The sequence below is a fragment of the Microcaecilia unicolor genome, chromosome 1 (genome assembly GCF_901765095.1).
Source record: "Microcaecilia unicolor chromosome 1, aMicUni1.1, whole genome shotgun sequence".
NCBI classification, from domain to species: Eukaryota; Metazoa; Chordata; class Amphibia; order Gymnophiona; family Siphonopidae; genus Microcaecilia; species Microcaecilia unicolor.
The window spans coordinates 646,714,250-646,739,046 of NC_044031.1; the positions used below are offsets into that span (position 1 = coordinate 646,714,250).

General features: G+C 44.5%; 1 protein-coding gene across 1 annotated transcript in view; it reads left to right on the top strand.

The window, feature by feature from the left end:
• Window positions 1-1,552: 1,552 nt before the first annotated feature.
• The window catches only part of LOC115482571 (proto-oncogene Mas-like), a 32,431-nt gene continuing 9,186 nt past the window's right edge, over window positions 1,553-24,797 (top strand). Inside the window, exon 1 of the mRNA XM_030222466.1 lies at window positions 1,553-1,598. The gene's annotated coding sequence lies outside the window, so the exon portion shown is untranslated. The remainder of the gene's footprint in view (window positions 1,599-24,797) is intronic.

Genomic DNA, 24,797 nt, shown 5'->3' on the forward strand with positions numbered 1-24,797 from the left:
TATTGCTTCTTACTGAGAACAAATCTAGCATTCGATTTTAAAACATCACAATTTACTTATCTGCAAAGGCATCCATTGCAAACTTTATTTCTGAAGAGTTTGCACTGTTTCTGACACAGGAAAAAAAACACAAAGGGTCCTTTTACTAAGGTGTGGTAAGTACTAATGCATGCATACTGCAGCAAAACAGGGCTTACGCAGGGCACACTCAGGTGTCCCATGGTAATTTTTGCATATGCACGTGCTACCCATGCATTAAAAAATTAATTGTATTTTTTAGTGCTGGGGGCGTATCCAGGAGGTGGAGAGTGGGTATGTTCTTTGCTAATCGATTAGGGCAGCTACATTGCCGTGTGCTAACCAATTAGCATGTAGTTAGCACGTGAGCCATTACTACCTACATAGTGGGTGGCGGTAGCGGCTCATGCACTAATGGCCACATGTTAATAGCAAAATTATGCATGGCCATTAATACAGAAAATGGGAAAACCATCCATTTTACCCCTGCAGGCATTAGCGTGCAAGAATGACTCGCGTAAGCATGTGCTACAGCCACTTATGAAAGTTTGGTAAAAGGGTCCACATATTTTCTACCTGTAAACATTCATTCAGTAGTCCAAACGTTTATCCGAACCAGCAGGACTCACTTTCATTTTGTTAGAAGGTAAGACATGAAATGACATTGGAAACGTTCTCAACATTTTCCATGTCATGTCAAATGAATGCACATCCCTAGTTACTTTTCAGGCTAGTACAAATTCTCAGCTTTAGTTAGTCATCCTTATGTGAAAGGATAACAGGCTGCAAATTTTTGGGCCACAAGCTACTCACATAAAGATCATGGCTGATACGTCATTTAATCTAGCTTGCTAAAATGAAGCCAGCTAGTTATAACTGTGCATTCTGTGCTACGTCAATCCTTATATTTCCCTGAACCTGCCTGAGCTTCCTATGACATTTACCCCCTTCACTGCCTTACAGTAATTTGTGAAATTACTCATTTTGTTAAAGCAATTTTCCACTGTTCAGCTGTGACTTATATCCTCAACATTCAGCAGCCAGCCATCAGATAAGCCTGCAGTCAATAAAAATCAAGCTAAAAAAAAAAAATTTACCATACATTGCATAAAACTTTTAAAAAACAAGAAAGCTCCATGAGCCCCCTCCCCCACCCCTCATATATTAAAATCCCCAGCCCACAGATTCTGCAACAAAAGCATAATCTGAAATGTATTTTCATTTTCATCGACACTATTCTTCCGGGCATTTTAGAGTTTCCATTATTCATTTCCAGGAGAAGCTGGGCTGTGGCTTGTCTTTAGGTATTCACTGACTTTTAAAGCACTTCTCCAGACCTCCCACTTAGAAACATCTTTAAAAACCCTCTGTGAGAGCATTACAGAAGAAGAAACCCTCTGTGTGAGCATTACAGAAGAAGGAAGTGCGTGCGGGTGTGTAGTCAAAGGGTTCTCAGATGAGACCACCTCAGGAAGGGTAACCTACAAAGAAAAGAATAGGATCTCTGTGACTGGACTTTCTCTTGCAAGAGATATACAGAAAAAGCCCTACTGCACACTGAAACAGCTCAAAAAGGCACAGTGAGTATAACCTTAACAATCTGCTTGACTTTGTAGTTTATACCTATTCTCTGATGAGCTGACTTTTCCATAGTCTGCCTTCCTCAAGGTTCAAGGTTCAAGTTTATCTTTATTTGATGAAATGCTTAGGGCAGTGCCATCAAAGTGATTTGCATATTAAATAGTCAATACATAGCACTAATGCATTACAAAAAGATACTTAAATTATCAACAATGGTAATAAACATGAATAAAATTAGCATACCCACTGCATCTTCCAGGGGCTTAGGCTAAGGTGGTCCAGCAGAGCTATTCAGTTGTGAAAAAAAGAAAATAGATAAAGAAAATTGAATTATCTAACAAAAGCGGACTGAAACAAATGTGTTTTAAGTAGAATTTTAAATGAGGAAAGAGAAGATTCTGTATGTAAAGAAGTTGGTAAATTATTCCAGAGTGTAGGTCCTACTGTACTAAACATTACCTTCAGAAATGAAGAAGACAGAAGTGCATGCAATGTTGGAAAAGACAGTAGTGATTGTTGACTAGAACTTAAAGCCCGTTCAGGGACATTAGATTGTAAGGGATCCTTTTACTAAGGTGCGCTGAAAAATGGCTTGTGGTAGTGTAGGCATGGGCTTTGAGCGTGCGCCGATCCATTTTTCAGTGCGCCTGTAAAAAAGCCCTTTTTAAAATTTTTGCCGAAAATGGATGTGCAGCAAAATCAAAATTTCTACGTGTCCATTTTGGGTCTGTGACCTTACCGCCAGCCATTGATCTAGCGGTAAGTCTCACGCGGTAACCAGGTGGTAATGATCTACGTGCACCAAATGCAACTTGGCACATGTCCAATACACGCATCCAAGAGACATGCGATAAGAGACATGCAGTAGTGGCTCATGCACTAATGACTCCATTTTGGCGCAGCTTAGGAAAAGGGCCCCTGAGGCAACAGAAATTTCGGCAGTCCTGAGTGAAAATTTTTAAATACCAAAAGTAACACTTTATAAGTGATGCGGTATTCTACTTGCAGCCAGTGTTCAGCCTTCAACAATGGGGTCACATGATCATATTTTTTAGCATGAAAAAGTTATTTCACAGCTGTATTTTGGATCAGTTGTAGATGTCTGGTTTCCCTCTGGCCAATGCAGTAATCAATGTGTTGCATAATGAAAGCATGAATTACTACAGTAGCGCTGTTTTATCAAACATATTTTGAACTGAGTGTATCTGGCGAAGTCTGAAGAAACATGCTTTAACAACTGCTGAAATATGGACCATAAAAGAGAGGGCGGAGTCCAGCACTAAGCCAAAAACTTTTACTGTATCACTGGGCTGTAAAGCAATGTTGCCAGAATCAAGTTTAAGTAAAGGAGGTATTGAAGATTTACTAAAAATTTGAAAGCATGTTTTTTGTAAATTAAGAACTAGCTAATTCTGTTGCAACCACAGCTCTATCTGTTAAGTTTAATTACAACTTCTACCAGAGAAGAATTATCTATGGTATCCAGAGGCACAAGAATTTGAACATTGTCTGCATAGAGGTATGGTGTAAATGCCAATTTTTGAATCAGGACGGCCAAAGGGGCCAAATAGATGTTAAATAAAACTGGCGCAAGTCTCTAGTTTCTAGCTACTCTCTTTCTTGATTCATTAGATTAATATTGTACTCAGTGGATATGTTTTTGTAAATGATCTGAAACTTTGCAGGCTTTAAATTGCACATTTGAGGATTTCTACTGCCTGTGTAGCAAGGCTGTAAGTGTGTAAGTGAAACTGCTTGTCAAAGAAAATTCATCTAAGTCCTACCAAGCTATCAAGCAGCTCGTACCAGCATTTGTCACCGTCTCTGATAATCAGATTCCTCCACATACCTCTCACACTGCCCCTGCATTGCACATACACAGTATGAGCACTAACCTGACACACACAGATCAGAGACAGTGAAGGCAATAGCAATGCAATTACCCTTTCTATAAGCTTCAGCCCAGGTCTATGCCAAGCACACAGGGTGGGTAGCTTTATACCAGGGCACCTAGGCATGAAAGCCACGTAAATATATATAAGTAGCTTTATGCAGGAGCTTGTGGGTGGGCTACTTTTTAAAGGCACATAGGTACATATGTTGCCTTTATATTGGATGTAACATACATATACATGGTGTCCAGAAAAATGGGGACCTCGCATAGTTTCAACATACTCTGCAACTGTTTACATAAGTACATAAGTAATGCCACACTGGGAAAAGACCAAGGTCCATCGAGCCCAGCATCCTGTCCACGACAGCGGCCAATCCAGGTCAAGGGACCTGGCAAGCTTCCCAAACATACAAACATTCTATACATGTTATTCCCAGAATTGTGGATTTTTCCCAAGTTCATTTAGTAGTGGTTTATGGACTTGTCCTTTAGGAAACCGTCTAACCCCTTTTTAAACTCTGCCAAGCTAACCGCCTTCACCATGTTCTCCGGTAATGAATTCCAGAGTTTAATTACACGTTGGGTGAAGAAAGATTTTCTCCGATTTGTTTTAAATTTACTACACTGTAGTTTCATTGCATGCCCCCTAGTCCTAGTATTTTTGGAAAGCGTGAACAGACGCTTCACATCCACCTGTTCCACTCCACTCATTATTTTATATACCTCTATCATGTCTCCCCTCAGCCGTCTCTTCTCCAAGCTGAAAAGCCCTAGCCTCCTTAGTCTTTCTTCATAGGGAAGTTGTCCCATCCCCGCTATCATTTTAGTCGCCCTTCGCTGCACCTTTTCCAATTCCACTATATCTTTCTTGAGATGCGGCGACCAGAATTGAACACAATACTCAAGGTACGGTCGCACCATGGAGCAATATAACGGCATTATAACATCCTCACACCTGTTTTCCATACCTTTCCTAATAATACCCAACATTCTATTCGCTTTCCGAGCTGCAGCAGCACACTGAGCAGAAGGTTTCAGTGTATTATCGACGACGACACCCAGATCCCTTTCTTGGTCCGTAACTCCTAACGTGGAACCTTGCATGACGTAGCTATAATTCGAGTTCTTTTTTTCCCACATGCATCACCTTGCATTTGCTCACATTAAACGTCATCTGCCATTTAGCCACCCAGTCTCCCAGTCTCGTAAGGTCCTTCTGTAATTTTTCACAATCCTGTCGTGAGTTAACGACTTTGAATAACTTTGTGTCATCAGCAAATTTAATTACCTCGCTAGTTACTCCCATCTCTAAATCATTTATAAATATATTAAAAAGCAGCGGTCCTAGCACAGACCCCTGAGGAACCCCACTAACTACTCTTCTCCATTGTGAATACTGCCCATTTAACCCCACTCTCTGTTTCCTATCCTTCAACCAGTTTTTAATCCACATTTAGTATGACCTTTGAAAATACATTAATGCAACCTTTATTAGGAAACTCTCTTAGCAAATGCTTTGTGCCATAGGCCTTATGAATTTTATTGGGGGTTATCTGTTCCCCCCCAGGTTCAGTCTGGTGGTAGTGCCATTTGGTGTTCCACTCACCAGAGAGAACAGCTAGAAGGCTTAACCCTGATATCATCTGACTCGGGGTTTGTGTAGGGGAGTGAGAGTGCTCCCTAATACCCATTCCAACCCAAGGGAGTAGTTATACCTTTAGATGTTATATAAGAAAGGAAGGAGATAGGTTTCAAAGATATATAGCTTTATTTGTCAACTCACCAATACAATGCAGGATAAGGTGATACACAAACCTGCTTATTTTCGAAAGAGAAAAACGCCTATATTCCAATCTAAATCGGAACATGGACGTCTTTCTCTCGCGTGTGCCCAAATTGGTATAATCGAAAGCCGATTTTGGGCGTTTCCAACTGCACTCCGTCGCGGGAACGAATAAAGTTGATGGGGGCATGTCGGAGGCATGGTGAAGGTGGGACTGGGGCGTGGTTATCGGCCAAGCAGAGATGTGCGTGCTCGGCCGATAATCGAAAAAAGAAAGGCGTTTTAGCGAGAATTTAGGACACTTTTGTTGGACTCGTTTTTTTCATGAAGAGGTGCCACAAAAATGCCCTAAATGACCAGATGACCACCGGAGGAAATCGGGGATGACCTCCCCTGACTCCCCCAGTGGTCACTGACCTCCTCCCACCAAAAAACAAAGAACTTTAAACACTTTTTTTCCAGCCTGTATGCCAGCCTCAAATGTCATCCCCAGCTCCATCGCAGCAGTATGCAGGTCCCTGGAGCAGTTTTTAGTGGGTGCAGTGGACTTCAGGCAGCTGGACCCTGGCCCATCCCCCCTACCTGTTACACTTGTGGTGGTAAATGGGAGCCCTCTCAACCCCCCCCCCAAAAAAAAACCCACTGTACCCACATGTAGGTGCCCCCCTTCACCGTTAAGTGCTATAGTAATGTAGTAGAGTTGTGGGGAGGGAGTTTTGGGGGAGATTTGGGGGTCTCAGCACCCAAGGGAAGGGAGCTATGCACCTGGGAGGTATTGTAATGTTTTTTCCTATGTTTTAAAAGTGACCCCTAGGGTGCCCGGTTGGTGTCCTGGCATGTCAGGGGGACCAGTGCACTACGAATCCTGGCCCCTCCCACGACCCAAAGCCTTGCATTTGTTCGTTTTAGAGCTGGGCTGCTTCGGTTTCGATTATGGCTAAAAAACGAAAACGTCCAGCTCATACAAACGCCCAAATCCAATGCATTCGCCTGGTACCAACCGTATTTTTGACAAAAAAGATGGACATCCATATGTTTCGAAAATACGGTTCGGCCCACCCCTTCACGGACCCGTTATTGGAGATGGAAGTTCTTACACATAGGCGTTCACGTTCGATTATGCCCCTCCATGCGATCAAGGTGTGGAGGTTCGCAGGTCAGCATGTCTTTTGGAGATCTCCACCCACATACATTTGCTGTCAGTCTTATATACCCTTCTGCTTGCATTCAAATCAATAGGCTCTCATACACTTCTATGATAAACTTGTTTACACAGATGACCCCCCTTTTCATGCCCAACCGCAAGATGCTCCTCAGGAAGATCTCCCTCCCCTTCGGACAGATGGTCCAACTTTTTTTCCCCTATCTTAATTTGGGACTTCTCTATTCCCCTGTTGCTACCTGATAATCTTGGGTACTTTCCAAATTTTTCTTCTCTTGAGTTAGGATATTTCACAATCAACTGTCAACTGTAAAAACAAGTCTCCTCTAACTCTGATACAGAGATAAAGGAAGCCATTTCACAGATGAGAGATTCCATTTTGATTTCAGATTCCTTGACCATTCTTTTTCCAATTAGGCCTCAGTCTGGGCTTTAGGCTGGGCCTTGCTTTTCCAGCAGGCTTCCAGCTGTACCAGCCACTTGATTTTTAGCTTGCCATAAGTTACCAAAAGGCCTGGTCCTTTACACTTGAGCTCCCACCATTCTAGTAGTGGCCCTTGGCTGTATCATATCTCTACATTCCCCTCTTGCTGCCCCTACTAACTGGGGGCAGCACCAAGTTTGTCACCATCTATTCCAGAAGGTTCCATACTGGGGGGACAATTATCCTCAGAAATCTTTAGTACAACGGTATAGTGCAGAACAAGGAATCTCAGACAGGGTGGACAATAGTAAACTAAGGAGTTCCCCTTCACGTTATCCTCCCCCGGGGCAATTTTTATACTCGATAGTTCCCCTCTAGGCGCTCATTCACATCTGCGGTGAGGCAAGAGAAAAGGTCCATCTATTACTCCACAAAAACCATCCGTTCTATCAATTTTGCAAGCATGATTACATGATATATATACAGAGAATAAGATTAAGTTAACATATCCTTATATTGCTATAAAATCATACTATTTCTTTAAGCTGGTTATATGGTTTTTGCAGGTTTACATATTGATTTAGCATTGTTTAACGTTTAGCATTACTTAAAAATAATCAGTAATCCCATGTGTACCATATTACTAAATAGTTGCAGGTCCTTCTATGGCTTCTATTGCATCTGCTGCGTAGCGGTTTGACCAATGCATGGGGAGATAATCTAATGTATTCTCTCCACACTTATTTTGTCACAAAAATGTAATTGCAACTTTTTCTTTGCTAAATGCCATTTTGCTAAAATGGATCTTAATGGTCACTTCCTGAATGATGTCATTTTGAAAACAGGGATTATCCAGTTTGTACAGCATCTTGCACTAACACCCGTCAATAATAGTAAGTTTGTTTTTGAGTTATTTGGGAAAATGTTGAGGGTCTTGTTTTTTCCATACAGTGTGTGTGTGAGTGTGTTGGCGATTCTTGCAACTAGTGGTGATCTGAGTCAGGAAATGAAACCCGGCACTGCATCAGATATATATAGAGGGGCATTTTCAATATGACATTTAAAGCCGATTTTAGTCATTGTGCGAAAAACTTCTAAACTTCCAGTAGTGAACATGGCCATTTTCAAGCCAGAAAGATGTTCAACTTTTTGTTTCGAAAATAGCCATTTGCTAGACATTTTTGTGCTCAGCGCATCTATCTTTTAGGACCATTTTTGAAAAAGAAATCCAAGGGAAAAATGCATAAAAACAAGCCATTGGGGTGTAGGAGGAGCCAACATTCTTAGTAGACTGGCCACGCAGACATCCCAACAGACCAGTGGGGCATCCTAGGGGGCGCTGCAGTGGATTTCACATAAAAGATCCCAGGTACACATCTTACTGTTACCCCCTTATATTGTATGATGAGCCCTCCAAAACCTTACAATACTCAACAGTACATCACTGCAATAGCTCTTATGGCTGCAGGTGCCATCTATATGTAGGTATAGTAGGTTTTTTTTTGGGGGGGGGGGGCTGGAGGTCTCACACTTTTTAACACATGTGTAACAGAGTGGGAAATAAGCCTGGGTCTCCTTCTCTACAGTCCACTACACTAACCAGGGACCTGCTTGCTGTTCTAATAGGACTGGCCATAACATCTGAAGCTATCATAGAGGCTGGTATGTACTGTTTATTTCACATCTTTGGGGTGTGGGATGGGGGTCAGTGAACACTAGGGGAGTAAGGGGGGTAATGTCTTAATCTCTCTAATGGTCATCTCGTCATTTAGGACACCTTTTTGTGACTTAGTGTAAGAGGACCCATATTCAGAAAAGGAAGCCTTACTTACCAATTTAAAAACTGAAGATGTCACAGTGTCTGTTTACCTCAGTTTTCAGTTCTCTGAGATAGGTCTTTACACTTAAAAAAAAACATCTTCCTTCTCTCTCAAAGAAAGGAGGAATTAAAATATCTAAATTAAAATGCATAGATAGCAGAGAAAAGATATTACACTCTATAAATTAATAATAAGTTGTTTTTTACAGGTAAGTATTTTTAAATAATCTCCTTTCAGGTATGTATTTTATTTATTTGGTCTTATAGTCTTTTTCTCACTTAAGTAACTTTTCGTTTTTCAGTTTTTCTCTTTCAGTCTTGTATGTGGAGTGTGGTAGCCGTGTTAGTCCACTCTTAAGGTTATCAATAGAAATCAAACAAAATAAAACATGGAAAAGAAAATAAGATGATACCTTTTTTATTGGACATAACTTAATACATTTCTTGATTAGCTTTCGAAGGTTGCCCTTCTTCATCAGATCGGAAATAAGCAAATGTGCTAGCTGACAGTGTATATAAGTGAAAACATTCAAGCATTACTATGACAGTCTGACAGGGTGGGAGGAGGGGGGTGGGTAGGAAGTATGCATGGGGACATCAAAGCATATCATTGATATTCTAACAGGGTGGGTGTGGATAGGTGAGGGGAGGGTGATCAACAGAGACATACAGCTTCATGGTTTATAATGGGCTAGGAACCCCAGATCCTTGTTAAGTCCTTTCTGCTGGGTGTTAAAATATTCAATCATTCTGACTTCAAAGGTCTTACGTTCTTGTATGGTTTTAAAGTTACCTTTCAGGATTCTCACTGTGAAGTCACTGGTACAGTGTCCTGGTCCTGTAAAATGTTGACCAACAGGCGTGGGAACCCTGCTGGCACCAGTATTGTTCATATGATGTCTATGTAAATTGAATCTTGTCTTAAGCATCTGGCCTGTTTCTCCAATATAGCATCCTTCGTTACATTTTTTACACTGAATGATATATACCACATTGGAAGATGAGCAAGTGAAAGATTCCTTTATGTTGAATATCTTTCCTTTGTGGATGACTGTAGGGTCCTGTGAAATATTTTGGCATAGTTTGCAACTGGATAAATTACAGGGAAGTGTGCCCTTCTGTTCCTTTTCAGTCCGTGATGGAAGTTTACTTCTGATTAGCTTGTGTTTTAAGTTGGGTGGCTGTCTTGTATGTGAAGTTTGTGTGTGCACACTGTATAATTTAACTTATCTGTCTTCAGACTTCTCATTTTAAATTCAGAGTTGGGGCCAGCCCTCTTCCAGGTGATGATCTTCTGCACCTAAGCTTATCTCTATATATAAAAGGCACCACCAATGTTCTAAATGAAGCCTCCAGCCGGAAGTGTGAAGGGGGAGAGATATCCGGTTTCCCCATGAGTGCCTGCCCCGCCCTCGCTCTCTCTGTTACACAAACAGTGAAGGAAAACACAGCAAAACACGAAATCAAATCGCTCTCTCTGTAACAGTGAATGACTCAGAGGGGGGAGGGGAGAGAGGGCAGAAGCCCTCACTATCTCTGTAACACAAACACAGCACAGCAGGAAACTTAACACTGAAGGAATCGACTCCGAGGGGGGAGGGGACAGAGAGCAGAGGGGACAGACAGCACAGGAGAAGGGAGAGAGGGCAGGGGGACACACACTCCCACATGCACACAGAAGAAAACCTTGCTAGCCCCTGTTTCAGTTGCATCAGAAATGGGGCTTTTTTTACTAGTTCTTAAATAAAATAAAAAGAAGAACACTGTCTTCTTAACTATGTGTTTCAATTAACTTTATGTTTCCTGACAGGATATGGATTCCTAAACTGTACCAAATCTTACTTTCAAAAATAAAATAAATGTTAATCCCTTCACTGTTTTTCCTGTACTATCTTTTACTTGAAATCCCTGTCTTAAACTATGGAGCTCATTTTCTAAAGAGAAAAACATCCAAAAAGAGGTATAAATCTGCATTTGGACGTTTTTCTCACAAAAACGTCCAAATTGGTATTTTCAAAACCAATTTTTAGATGTTTTTCTATGAAGTCCATCAGAAAGTGTGTTTAAATCACAAGAGGGCGTGTCAGGGGCATGTTAAGGGCAGGATCTGGGTGTTCCCAACACTTGAATGTTTTTCATCCATAATGGAACAAAAGAAAAGTGTCCAGGACTAAAACTAAATGTTTTGAGCTAGACCTGTTTTTATAATGAATAAGGTTAGAGCCAGGTCTATTACAGCAGCATGCAGGTCCCTGGAGTACTGTAGAGGTCAGTGCAGTACACCATGGTGTGGGGGACTCTGGTCCCTTTCTCCCTCTACCTGTCACATTTGTGGGGGAAACTGTGAGCCCCTCAAAACTCACCAGAAACCCACTGTACCCACATATGGGTGCCCCCTTCACTCATAAGGCAGTGGGTTTTGGGTGAGTTTTGGAGGATTCAGCAGACAAGATAAGGGAGCAATGGTGAGATGTGAACCTGGGAGCATGTTTTTGAAGTTCACTGCAGTGCCCCCTAGGGTGCCCCATTTATATCCTGGTATGTCTGGGAGAACAGTTTACTAAAAATGCTGGCCCCTCCTTCATCCCAATAGCTTCATTTTCTACATTTTTCACTTGGATGTTTGTTTTTTTAATGGACCAAAATATCAAAGCACAAAACCTTGTTAGAAACAGCATTTTTGAAAACAAAAGATAGACGTTTTTCTTTTTTGAAAATGGAATTCTTTCCTATTCAGATTTTGGACATTTTTTGCAAAACGTCTAAAGTCAGACTTAGACTTTTATCGAAAATGCTCCTCCACCTGTCTTTCTTCTCTCTGTCAGCTTTCACTCTCACCTCAGTCACTTCTTACTAAGCTTAGTCAGAAAAATTTCAATATCCACCACTAGAAAGGTAAAATTATGTATCATACCTGATAATTTTCTTTCCATTAATCATAGCTGATCAATCCATAGACTGGTGGGTTGTGTCCATCTACCAGCACGTGGAGATAGAGAGCAAAGCTTTTGCCTCCCTATATGTGGTCATGTGCTGCCGGAAACTCCTCAGTATGTCGATATCAAAGCTCCATCCGCAGGACTCAGCACTTAGAGAATTACACCCACAAAGGGACACTCTGCCCAGCTCACCACCGCCGAAACGGGGGAGGGGAATTAACCCAGCTCATCCCCACACAAGTGGGGGAGGGGAATCCGTCCAGCTCATCCCCGCGGAGCGGGGGAGGGACACCACCCCGCCGATGCGGGGGGATCTGGCTTATCCTGCAACCGCAACCGCGGGAGGAGCTGACTGACCCTAACACCGCCGAAGCAGGAGGGGTACAAAGCTGCCCTACAGCCGCACGAAGCGGGAGGGAGCGCCAGCAGAATTTATGTCTCAATCCAGCCCCGTAAAACGGAGGGGAAAGGAATGCAGCAGCTCACTGTAACACAAACTCGTCTCAACTCTTGAAGAATCCAATTGAAAAAACTTGAACACGAAGTCCTCCTGAACAGGAACTGAAGACTAAACTTGAACCTGAAATGCAACCAGAATATAAACAGTACAGATATCTGGGAGGGGCTATGGATTGATCAGCTATGATTAATGGAAAGAAAATTATCAGGTATGATACATAATTTTACCTTCCATATCATCATGCTGATCAATCCATAGACTGGTGGGATGTACCGAAGCAGTACTCACCCAGGGCGGGACATAGAAATCCCTGACCGCAACACTGAAGCTCCAAACCGGGCCTCCGCCCGAGCAGCCACAGACAAGCGGTATTGCCTGGAGAAGGTATGGGCCAATGCCCAAGTTGCCGCCTTGCAAATCTCTTCCAAGGAGACGGACCCGGCCTCTGCCATCGAGGCCGCCTGAGCTCTAGTGGAGTGAGCCTTCAGCTGGATAGGCGGCACCTTCCCCGCGGCCACATAAGCCGCTGCAATGGCTTCCTTGACCCATCTTGCCACTGTAGGCTTAGCAGCCTGCAGACCCTTACGAGGACCTGCAAACAGGACAAACAGATGATCCGATTTCCGGAAATCATTGGTCACTTCCAAGTATCTGATGATGACTCGTCTCACATCCAGATATTTGAGAGCAGAGTATTCCTCTGGGTAGTCCTCCCTACGAAAGGAAGGGAGACAGAGCTGCTGATTCACATGGAAGCGAGAAACAATCTTGGGCAGGAAGGAAGGCACTGTGCGAATAGTCACTCCTGCCTCAGTGAACTGCAGAAAAGGCTCTCGACATGAGAGTGCCTGGAGCTCGGAAACTCTTCTGGCTGAAGTGATAGCCACCAAAAGACTGCTTTCAACGTCAGGTCTTTCAGAGATGCCCTCGACAAGGGTTCAAAAGGCGGCTTCTGCAAGGCTCTTAGCACCAGGTTGAGATTCCACGCAGGCACCACTGAGCGCAGAGGAGGGCGCAGGTGATTAACTCCCTTGAGAAAACGTACCACATCTGGCTGCGAAGCCAGGGAAGCACCCTTCAGGCGGCCCCTGAAGCAAGCCAGAGCCGCTACCTGGACTTTAAGGGAACTGAGCGACAGGCCTTTCTCCAGACCTTCTTGCAGGAACGCCAGCACTGAAGAAATTGGAGCAGTGAAGGGAGAAAGTGAGCCTGCTTCACACCACGCTGCAAAGGTACGCCAAACCCTGGCATAAGCAGTAGAAGTAGAGCGCTTCCTCGCTCTCAGCATAGTGGCGATGACCTTGTCTGAGAAGCCCTTCTTCCTCAGACGCTGCCGCTCAATAGCCAGGCCGTAAGACCAAAGGGGGAGGGATCCTCCATCACCACGGGACCCTGATGCAACAGGCCCTGCTCCACTGGCAGCCGCAGAGGGTCATCCACTGAGAGCCTGATCAAGTCCGCATACCAGGGACGTCTAGGCCAGTCCGGACCCACCAGGATTATCCGGCCCGGATGCTTTGCCACCCGGTCTAGTACCCTGCCCAACATGGGCCAGGGCGGGAACACATAGAGAAGCTCTTGTGTCGGCCACTGTTGGAGAAGAGCATCTACTCCCAGAGATCGAGGGTCCCGTCCTCTGCTGAAAAAGCGCGGCACTTGGCAATTGGCCGATGACGCCATCAGATCTAGGCTCGGCTGGCCCCAGCGCTTCGTGATGTCCAAGAACGCCTGAGCCGATAACTGCCACTCTCCGGGATCCAAGGTATGGCGACTGAGAAAGTCCGCCTTGACATTCATGACTCCGGCAATGTGGGCCGCTGACAGCTGTTCCAGGTTCGCTTCCGCCCACTGGCATAGATTCATGGCTTCCTTGGCTAGAGGGGCGCTCTTGGTACCTCCCTGGCGGTTGACATAGGCCACAGCCGTGGCATTGTCCGACAGGACCCGTACTGGCTTCAACGCCAGTACCGGGAGGAACTCCAAAAGCGCCAACCGAATGGCTCTGAGTTCCAGGAGGTTGATAGACCACTTTGCCTCTGCAGGAGACCAGAGCCCCTGCGCTGTCCTTCCCATGCAGTGGGCTCCCCAGCCCGTCAAAGAGGCATCCGTCGTGACGACAATCCACTCCGGGGTCACAAGAGGCATCCCTGCAGACAACTTGTCTGTCTGCAGCCACCAGCTCAGCGCCTTGCGCACTGCTGGGTCCAAGGGAAGGCGCACAGCATAATCCTCCGACACCGGAGTCCAGCGCTGCAGCAGAGAGTGTTGTAGTGGTCTCATATGAGCCCTGGCCCAGGGCACTACTTCCATCGTGGCCGTCATAGAGCCCAACAGCTGCACATAGTCCCAAGCCCGAAGCGGAGAGGCTACTAGGAACTGGTCCACCTGAGCCTGAAGTTTGACAATCCGATTGTCCGGCAGGAACACTCTGCCCACTTGGGTGTCGAATCGAACTCCCAGATACTCCAGGGACTGAGTCGGGCGCAGCTGGCTTTTCTCCCAGTTGATGATCCACCCCAGGGAGCTCAAAAGAGCAATCACCCGGTCCACAGCTTTGCCGCACTCTGCATAAGAGGGGGCTCGGATCAACCAGTCGTCCAGATAAGGATGGACTTGTACTCCTTCCTTTCGCAGGAAGGCCGCGATGACCACCATTACTTTGGAGAAGGTCCGCGGAGCAGTAGCCAACCCGAACGGGAGGGCTCTGAACTGGAAGTGTCGGCCCAGGACTGCAAAACGCAGAAAGCGTTGATGAGGAGGCCAGATGGGAATATGCAAGTACGCTTCCTTGATGTCCAAGGATGCCAGGAACTCCCCTGCCTTCACTGCCGCTATAACAGAGCGGAGAGTCTCCATGCGAAAGTGCCGAACTTTCAAGGCCCGATTGACCCCTTTGAGGTCGAGGATAGGCCGTACAGAACCTCCTTTCTTTGGTACCACAAAGTAAATGGAGTAACGTCCCTTGCCAAGCTGATTTTCTGGCACCGGAACGACCGCACCCAGGCAGATCAGATTGTCCAAGGTCTGCTGCACTGCCACAGCTTTGACCGGAGACTTGCAGGGAGAGAGTACAAACCCGTCTCTTAAGGGTCGGCAGAACTCTAGCTTGTAGCCGTCTCTGAAGACTTCCAGCACCCAAGCGTCTGAAGTTACCCTGGTCCACTCGCCCAGAAACGAGGACAGGCGTCCTCCAATCTGCACTGGGCCATGGACCAGGACCCCGTCATTGGGTATGAGACCCTGGGGGAGGACCGGAGGGCGCACCTCCGGGACGGCGGTCTCTGCAAAAGGAATGCTGCTTGGGGGAGAAGTTCCTCTTGAAGAAAGAGGGGGCAGAGGAGCCCGACTTGCCCGGGCGGTACCGACGGGCTTCCTGAAACCGTCCTCTGGAGTTACCGGGGCGAGCACTGGCCCGAGCCCTGACCTCTGGTAACCTCTTGCCCTTAGACGTGCCGAGATCGGTCACAATTTTGTCCAGCTCGACCCCAAAGAGCAGCTTGCCTTTAAAAGGCAACTTAGCCAGGCGGGACTTAGAGGCGTGGTCAGCAGACCAATGTTTCAGCCAAAGCCAGCGCCGCGCAGAGATTGTCTGAGCCATACCTTTAGCCGAGGCTCTCAAGACATCATACAGTAAGTCTGCCAAATAAGCCAAGCCCGATTTCAGGGCCGGCCAATCAGCCCTCAAGGAAGGATCCGAGGGGGAAGCCCGCTGCACAATCGTCAGGCACGCCCTGGCCACATAGGAGCCGCAAACTGAGGCCTGCAAACTTAAGGCAGCCGCCTCGAAGGACGACCTTAAAGCCACCTCCAATCTTCTGTCTTGGGCGTCTTTTAGGGCCGTGCCACCTTCCACCGGCAACGCTGTTTTCTTAGTCACCGCAGTGATTAAAGAATCCACGGTAGGCCAAAGAAAGGCCTCACGTTCACTTTCAGGCAAAGGATAGAGGCGGGACATAGCCCTAGCCACTTTGAGGCTCGCTTCCGGGACATCCCATTGAGCCGAAATTAAGGTGTGCATGGAAGGTTCGTCCCCAGCATAATGGCGGAGCCAACAGGGGCTGAGGGAGAGACGTCCTCTGGAGAGGAAATCTTCAAAATGCTCATGGCCTGCACTAACAGGTTGGGCAAATCCTCTGAGCGAAAGATCCGTGCTGCAGAGGGGTCATCCGCTCCATCCGAGCGGGAATCCGTCTCCTCCAAGGAATCCCCAAAGGACCGTTGGGAGAACTCAGATACGCTGCCCTCATCTACATCAGAGGAGACAGAGTCCTCTAAGTCCTGGGAATCCACCCAAGGGCATTTACTTCCGGGGGCCTCAACCCCTTTGTCGGACAAGGGAGAAGGGGCAGCGTTTTGCATAAGGAAGGCCTGATGCAGCAGCAAAATAAACTCGGGGGAGAAACCCCCCAGACTCTGTATTTCAGCAGCCTGGGCCACAGCCCTAGACGCACCCTCAACCGGCGCTCGCAAGAGCGGGGGAGAAACATGCTGCGCATCCAAGATGGCGTCCGGCGCGACACTCCGCGAAGGAGCCGCGCGGGAAGAACGGCGCTTAACTTTAGCCGCTTTTTTGCCATCGCCCAAATCAAGGGCGTCCATGGCATGAACATCTCCCAGCTCAAGGGCGGCCCAAGAAAAAGCCGTCCGAGCAGAGTGGCCGGCCAAGATGGCGGAGGCGAGCAGCGGGGGATGGGCGTTTATGGCGAGAAAAACCGCCGCACCGGAGGAAGACCCGGGACACTGACCGGCCTCCAAACTGACACCCAACAAGGGCGAATCAGACTTTAAAACCCCCGCATCCCCGCTAGAAGCGCACATGCGTTCCGGGGAGCGATTCTTCGCGCCCTCACCCTCCGACGCATAGGCCACGTGGAGATCGATCGGGGAACCCCCTGCCCGCTATAAAAAGGTAAAAATTACCTGCTTCTCGCTCCGAGCTGTAACAACCTGGTGTCCCAGTGAGTAGCTGCAATAAACGTTTAAATAAACGTCGAAATAAACGCCCTTAAGGACATCCAAAATTTTTTTTTTTTTTTTTAAGGGAGCCAGTGGGAGGGGGGAGAAAAGGAGGGACCTGGCGCCACCAGGTTTGCACTTGCTCAAGAAGAGCCCTCAACCCCAGGTACTCAACAAAACCTAAAGATTAGGCTTCGGGACCTAGCCAGAGCTGCTGCTGTGTGTGACCACCACCTGCTGAGATAGAGAACATACTGGGGAGTTTCCGGCAGCACATGACCACATATAGGGAGGCAAAAGCTTTGCTCTCTATCTCCACCTGCTGGTAGATGGACACAACCCACCAGTCTATGGATTGATCAGCATGATGATATGGAATAATATCTTTCCTGAAATGTTTTTAGAGCTTTAAGAGAGAGACTAACAATAAAATGTCAATTGCATTTCTCTCTCACATCAACACTTTCCCCAAATTCATTATAATTTCTTAGAAATAATGGGTTTTCAATCACTCTTCAACCTCTGAGAAAATTATGAGTTTTCTGAATAGTTTATTCAAACGTTTCCTCTGAGAGGGTAATCTTAAAATTTTAAGAAATTTACCTATTTAACACTTTACTTTAACAGACACCCACTATCCTTAACTCTTTTCTCTACATAATTTTCAAATTTACTTTTACTAAATTTCCTCACATCAGTCTCACAGACCACAATCTCTCAACACCTTTCCTCTTTCCAGCCCAACTGTCATCTCCCCAGAAGTTCTAAAACTTCCCTTTAGAAACAGGTTCTGGCTGTCAGCAGGGCAGCCAATCAGATTCATGCCATAAGATTCTATGGAAATAGCTTGCCTGCACAGCTCCTAACTTTTCAAAAACATTATAATTTTCACTATTTAAAACCCTCGTTTTTAAACTTTAATTACTTAGAATACCTTACAGCCATGCTTTAAGCAGTATTATATTAAAATCTGCAACTCCCCACAAGAACTCTCTACGGTTACCTTCATTAATATTCAGACAGAGCTCAAATTACATCATAGCACACATTTATAAGCTCCCTGCACCTTAACTTCTTATTTAAAAACTCTGTAGACACTTCAGAAATTTATAAATATTAATTTAAGTGAGAAGGTGTCCTTGCAGGTCTCCTTTGAGCCTACAACGCATGTGCCCGAAATCACGTTTTTGTAACATATAAGGGCTTTCTGTAGTCCCCCTTTACTTCCCATCAATCTTAGAGACACAAATTTCTAAAATGCGCCATTCGTATATACGTGATTATGCAATAGCGCTGATCGCGCCACGATACATATTTACAATAAATAGACCCTTCAATGGGTCAAAACAGATATTCCCAACTCATTTTTAAATTAAACATTGGTGGTTTAGTGATTCCCAGGCTGCACAATACCTCCGGAGCCATCGGGACTATTAGAATAACTGTGCATGAATGCGTGATGTCACCAAAGATGTCACCGCTCAGTGCAGCATCGCACCTGCCCCTGCTGCAATCCTAAAGCCCAAAACCACCTAAAAGCTGACGCTGGCTCTTCTCAACCCCAGAACAGCTTGAAACGGGTGCACCTCGCGGCGGGATCACTACCACCACAACCCCCACCCGTGGGCACCCCAGAAGCCTGCCCCAACTCCTTGAGTCCTCCCCAAGTAAAAAAATTAATTTTAACCATGGTTTACATTAGGTGTGACTAAAACAGGTCTAGACCAAAACATCTAACTTTTAAGCCTGGACATTTTTGCTTTGTTCCATTATGTCAATTTTGTTAATTCAAATAACCCTGTGTTTGCTATAAGAATTCAAACATCCACTATCTCTATCGCAAACTATATTATTCCACACAGTCTCTGCCTGAAGAGGTGAAAAGACTTCAGATCCATAGTGCTTGCTTAAATCAAATTTTTTGCAGCACTACTCCGCTCTGCGGTCTATTCCCAGTGCAGACTCACGTGGGAATCCTCATTAGTCCAAAACTCCTCTGGTTGTTAACCAGCATTCAATAATTATATTGTTATGCTAGTTGTCATGCTTATCTTGTTTGTTGGGTGTTTTCAGGTAGGTTTGCTTGTTATTGCCCTCTTTCTGCTGCCACTCTCAGTCTGCCTCTGCTAATGAACAGCACACAGGCAGAGTATGAAGAGGGAAGGGAAAGGGAAATGGGACTTGATATACCACCTTTCTGTGTTTTTTGCAACTACATTCAAAGCAGTTTACATAGTATATTCAGGTACTTATTTGTACCAGGGGCAATGGAGGGTTAAGTGATTTGCCCAGAGTCACAAGGAGCTGCAGTGGGAATTGAACTCAGTTCCCCAGGATCAAAGTCCACTGCACTAACCACTAGGCCACTCCTCCACCTAGGGTTGAGAGCACATCTTGGGGTACATATTTTATTGGAGCAACTCTCCCTTTGCCCATCCCCCAAATAGGACCAGGTGTTCTAAAGGGGCGATATACAGCACAACACTGAAAATATAACAACAGCTATTTAAGTCAGATGGATATCTTTATCTGTACAATCAGTCAATTTACATGTATAAATTGGACCACTTAATGTTGTGTCCTAACTTTACATGAATAAATTATCTGTAAAAGTTAAAATCACTATTTGTGTGGTCTCTTACATCAGTGCTGTCTGTAACCATTGGCCCCTTATATAAACCATGGGCAGTAGTTGGGAAGTGGGGCCAGTGTTGGGCAGACGTTATGGTCTGAGCCGTGAAAATGGCAAGAATGGATCAGGTTCAAGTATTCATATTTTATATCACGTTCATATTGTATGCTATGAGTGCAGGTGCTGTGTATCTCGGGGGGGGGGGGGGGGGGAGGAAGACATTATAAAGTGGAACTTAGTGAGTAAAATCTAATAATATATTGGATTGATGGTTCAGTAACAATTTGATAGTAACTATGGCTCTTGAACAGACTGCTATTACTACTACTTAACATTTCTAGAGCGCTACTAGGGTTACGCAGCGCTGTACAAAATACACAAAGAAGGACGGTCCCTGCTCAAAGGAGCTTACAATCTAAAGACTGAATGTCTTATCTAATCTAATCTAATCCGCAGTTCATATACCACACTTGTTCCAGCAAGAGGTTCCAGGCACTTTACATTTCAAGAACAAATGCAAAAGTGGGGAATAACAGATAAAGCTAGAAATAAAAAAATACTAATTATAAAACGTAACAAATAAAAAAGGTCTTCAACTTCTTGTGCAATCGCCTATAGTGTAGCTCAGAACGAACTAGACCTGGTAGAGTATTCCGCACAATAATACCTTGGAAAGAAAACATAGAATCAAGCTGACGTCTAACCACTAGGCCACTCCTCCACTCCACTCTCTTGAAATTTGGCCATCCCTGGGGGGGGGGGGGGGGGGGGGGGCAGTTGAGGGCGTCCAAAATGTTTGAAAGAAGGACGTCCATGCCTTCGTTATGCCTCCGCTGACACACACATACTCCCTCCCCCCGGGACGAAAGTCTTTAAAGTTGTTGTTTTCAGGGTGGGAGGTGGTTAGTGACCACTGGGGGAGTCAGGGGAGGTCATCCCTGATTCCCTCTGGTGGTCATCTGGTCATTTACGGCACATTTTTGTGGCTTGGTCGTAAAATAAAAAGGACCAAGTAAAGTCAGTCAAGTGGTCGTCAGGGACGCCCTTCTTTTTTCCATTATCGCTTGAGGACACCCATCTGTTAGGCACGCCCAAGTCCCGCCTTTGCTACGCCTCTGACACGCCCCCGGGAACTTTGGTCGTCCCTGCAACAGGAAGCAGTTGGGGACGCCCAAAATCAGCTTTCGATTATGCCGATTTGGGCGACCCTGAGAGAAGAATGCCCATCTCCCGATTTGTGTCGAAAGATGGGCACCCTTCTCTTTCGAAAATAAGCCTGCAAGTCAGTCACTTCAAGCAGAAAAACAGTTCACATTCTTGAGTGTTGGCTCCAAAGCAGAAAGGAATTTTATTGAAGGAAAATTAGCAGAAAAGTTACAAAATCCAAAAAGACTGGTAACAATCTGTAAGTTCTACTGTCCAATATCCACCACAGTACAACTTCTACATCAGCAGCACATTAGAACCTCTTACTGTTTCCAGTGGGGCTTTTCCTTTGACCCCTTGGAAAATCTTTACAAGTCCTCCACTTTCACGCTTCCCATCATTATTTTTGAAATTCCACTGTTAGTTTTTAAGGTACAGAATAATCTAGTCTCTCCCTATATTGCATTATCTTTATGGATTGATGAACCTGAAAGGTCCTTGAGGTCCTCTAACACAAATCTTTTAGATAAGCATCATTTAAGGTTATTAGATTAGAGGATTATCGTATGTCATTTTTCAAAGTTTGAGGACTTAAACTATGGAATGAGTTGCCTTTGGCCATGAGATCCATAACATTTGTAGACCAGTTTAAGCACAAATTGAAAACATTACTATTTTGACGAGCATGCGGAGATTGAGTCAGCACTGGATGGTTATCAAATCAATTATTTTGAAGCACACTTTGCTAACTATATTTATGGAAAAGCCGAGTATGAATGATATTTTCAATTGAGGTGATAATGCTGTTTTATTTGTTTTATTGTTGATTTTTTCATTGTCATTATTTTTATTATGAATGTTTTATTTATAAGCCACCTAGAACAAATTTGGATTGAGCAGGTTATAGTATTTTAAATAAATATGGTTTATGGTTTATTAGGACTTAATATATCTCCTGGGCTAACACGCAGACCTAGGCAGTTTACAAACTAAGACAAAATTTCAAAGTAGGAAAGGAAATACAATCTTAGACAGGAAAGAATATAATCAAACATCCAAGAGACACTCAAAATAGTAATCATCAACAATAAAGAGTAGATAAAATGTAGGGGTAGGAGGGGGAGGGGATGGGATGGGAAGACGGTTATTGGAAAAACGATGGGAAACACCAGTCATAGCACCTGTCTTTAGTTAATCTGGGTTGAAAGCCTGTCTAAACAGTCAGATCTTCAATGCAGCTTTGAAATTCTTGAATGAAAGTTCAGCACAGATAACTAATGGCAGGGAGTTCCAGAAGAAGGGGGCTGTGAAATAAAAGGCATGAACCGGAAAGAACCAGACGGTGATCGTTGACAGAGCAGAGAAGATGACCAGAGGAATAAGGAATAGTAAAGAAAGTTAGGTAGAGGGGGGAGACCAGTCCTATTGTAACAGGAAAATTAGCAGTCAATCATGGGACTGGAGGCAAATAGATCTAAAGCAAGCAAACTTTTATTGGCAGCCAAGACACAGCACTGAGTTAAGTCTCAGGATACTGCGTGATGTGTATCATTTGCCACAGATACTTATACACTTTTATCAGCAGTCATGCGCATTTAGTTCATACAAGCTATTACACAGAACTCAGGAAATCGATACTTATCTCTACACATAGTTCACAGACAAAGGATCTTAGGCAGAAATGAAACTCAGCAAGTTAGGGCCCTTATCTTTTCTGGTTTCCATAGCATCCTGTTCGCAAGGAGCTGTAGCTCAGTTCAGTTACAAGTTAAAATTTCCTTTAGCCAAGCACAATATAGTGTAGTTTATAGCAAAAATTCCTGAATCTCCAGGTTCAATAAAAGCTACAGTAAAAGCTACCCCTTACACTATGAGCTTTAAAGGTAAGGGTCAGAAGCTTGAACACTATACTCTGCTCTACAGAAAGCCAATGATGGCTTTTAAACAGTGGCAAAACATGATCATATCTACAGCATGGCACAACAATCTAATTGCAATGTTTTGGATGGGTTGCAGTTTTTCAGATTTGTTTGTGAACAACCTAAATAAACAATGTTACAATAGTCCAGCCTAGTGGTAACCAGGGGGAGTGGAAGGAGGCATGGTCGAAATAATGTTGTACTGACTGCAACTGGTGAAGGATGAAGAAGGCCATTTTATACAGATTGTTAATTTGTGGTGAGCAGGTAAGCTGGGAATCAAGAATGATTCCCAAATAGTGAAAAGAGTCCACTGGAGAGACAGAGGTCCCAAAAAGGTTTTAAGCGGTAGTTGGAACAGAGTGGCTGCTGGTAAATCAGCAGGTCACCCTTTTTTGTTTGTTTAGTATTAATATGAGCTCAGAGAGCCAATTTGAGGGGCCAATGGATTGGATAAATGGATTATTGGGAAACAGCAACAAAATGTCATCTGGATAAAAATGAAAGGATATGCATGTGGAATGAATCAGTGTCACAAGGGGACTTATAAATACATTTAAAAGAAGGGGTGAAAAAATGTAACCCTGCAGAACACCGCAGGTCAGTGAGCAGGGCAATGCAGTAGATGAGACAGTACAGTAGTGACCTTATAGAAGCAATTTGATAGAAACGAAGAAAACTAGGTAAGGACTGAGCTTGTGAGACCAAGGGAGGAAAATCGAGCTAGTAATAGGGAATGATCAACCAGATCGAAGGCAGCAGAAACGTTGAGGGACACTGCAAGAACAATGTGATATTAACCATTTCAGTGCTGTAATGTGCTCTTTAGCCAGACTGTTTGGGATGCAGGGCAAGAGATTTCTCAATGAAAGAAGACATCTGAACGTAAACTATTTTTTCAAGAACTTTGGAGAGGAAGTATAGATTTGATATGGAGTGGTAATCTTCCAGGATCTGTGAGTCAAGCAAGGACTTTTTCAAGATAGGGCTACAGCTGTTTTCCAAGATGGGACTTGACCAGTTGATAAGCTGGTATTTATCAAAGACAGAATCTATGGTAGGAGTTGTAATTTGGGGATTTTGAACCAGGAAAGTGGAATAAGATCTAGAGAGCAGAAAGTAGGCTACATTCCTGAAAATATCTGGGACAGTGAATGTAGTGACTGCATTTGGAATGAAGACCAGGAGGGTAGACCAAGGGAGGGTAATAACTGTTCGTAAGCGGATGAAGATGGGCAGGAAGAAGCCTGGACCTTGCCAGGCAGAATGGAAGTGGGGGAGGTTGAAGGATTGGGTGTAATAAGGGGAGCAGTACCAGGCAAGGTGACTGAGATCCTGAATTTTTGTAGTGATGTACTGTGAGAGGACATCAGTCAATGGGTAGAGTGCACTGTTCATGGACTTAGCGTTATTATTTGGAGGAGTAGTCAGGCTGTGAAAATTTGAGAAAAGTTTTTCAAGAGGCTTGGTGCTGTTTTTATTCGATTTGTGAAGTATGAAGTTTTAGACTTCTGTAGGTAGTAGTTGTAGTCTATGAGTCTGGATTTATACGCTAATAGATCAATATCTGTTTTGGTTTTCTTCCACTTATGCTCAGCTTTAAGTAACTGCCTTTTTAAGAAACACAAGTCACCATGGTACCATTGCTTCCTTGTTGAAGAAGAGATCAAGGATTGTTTCAAGGGAGCAATCGTGTCTAAATATGTAAATAAATAAAAACAGAAACAAATCAAATACCTCGCCAGTGAACAATGCAGCTACAATCAAGATCCTGCCTCAAAGACCTGGGAATGTTCACTGAATCTAGTCCTAAGTGTCAAATTGTGCACACAGGAAGTCCAAAATTCCACAAAGAACAACAGCAAATGAGGGGTAGAGTGAAGACAAGTGAAATGATATGCAGTTCAACAAGCAACCTTTATTGAAAGGACCCGACACAGTAGCTGTGTTTCGGCTCTACAGCCTGCGTCAGGAGTCCAAAACTCTCAGGCTGGGAGTAACAGTGATAACCACTTCATTCTGGAAAATAAGTCGGAACCAACCACCAGAGCTAGCGCACAGCCA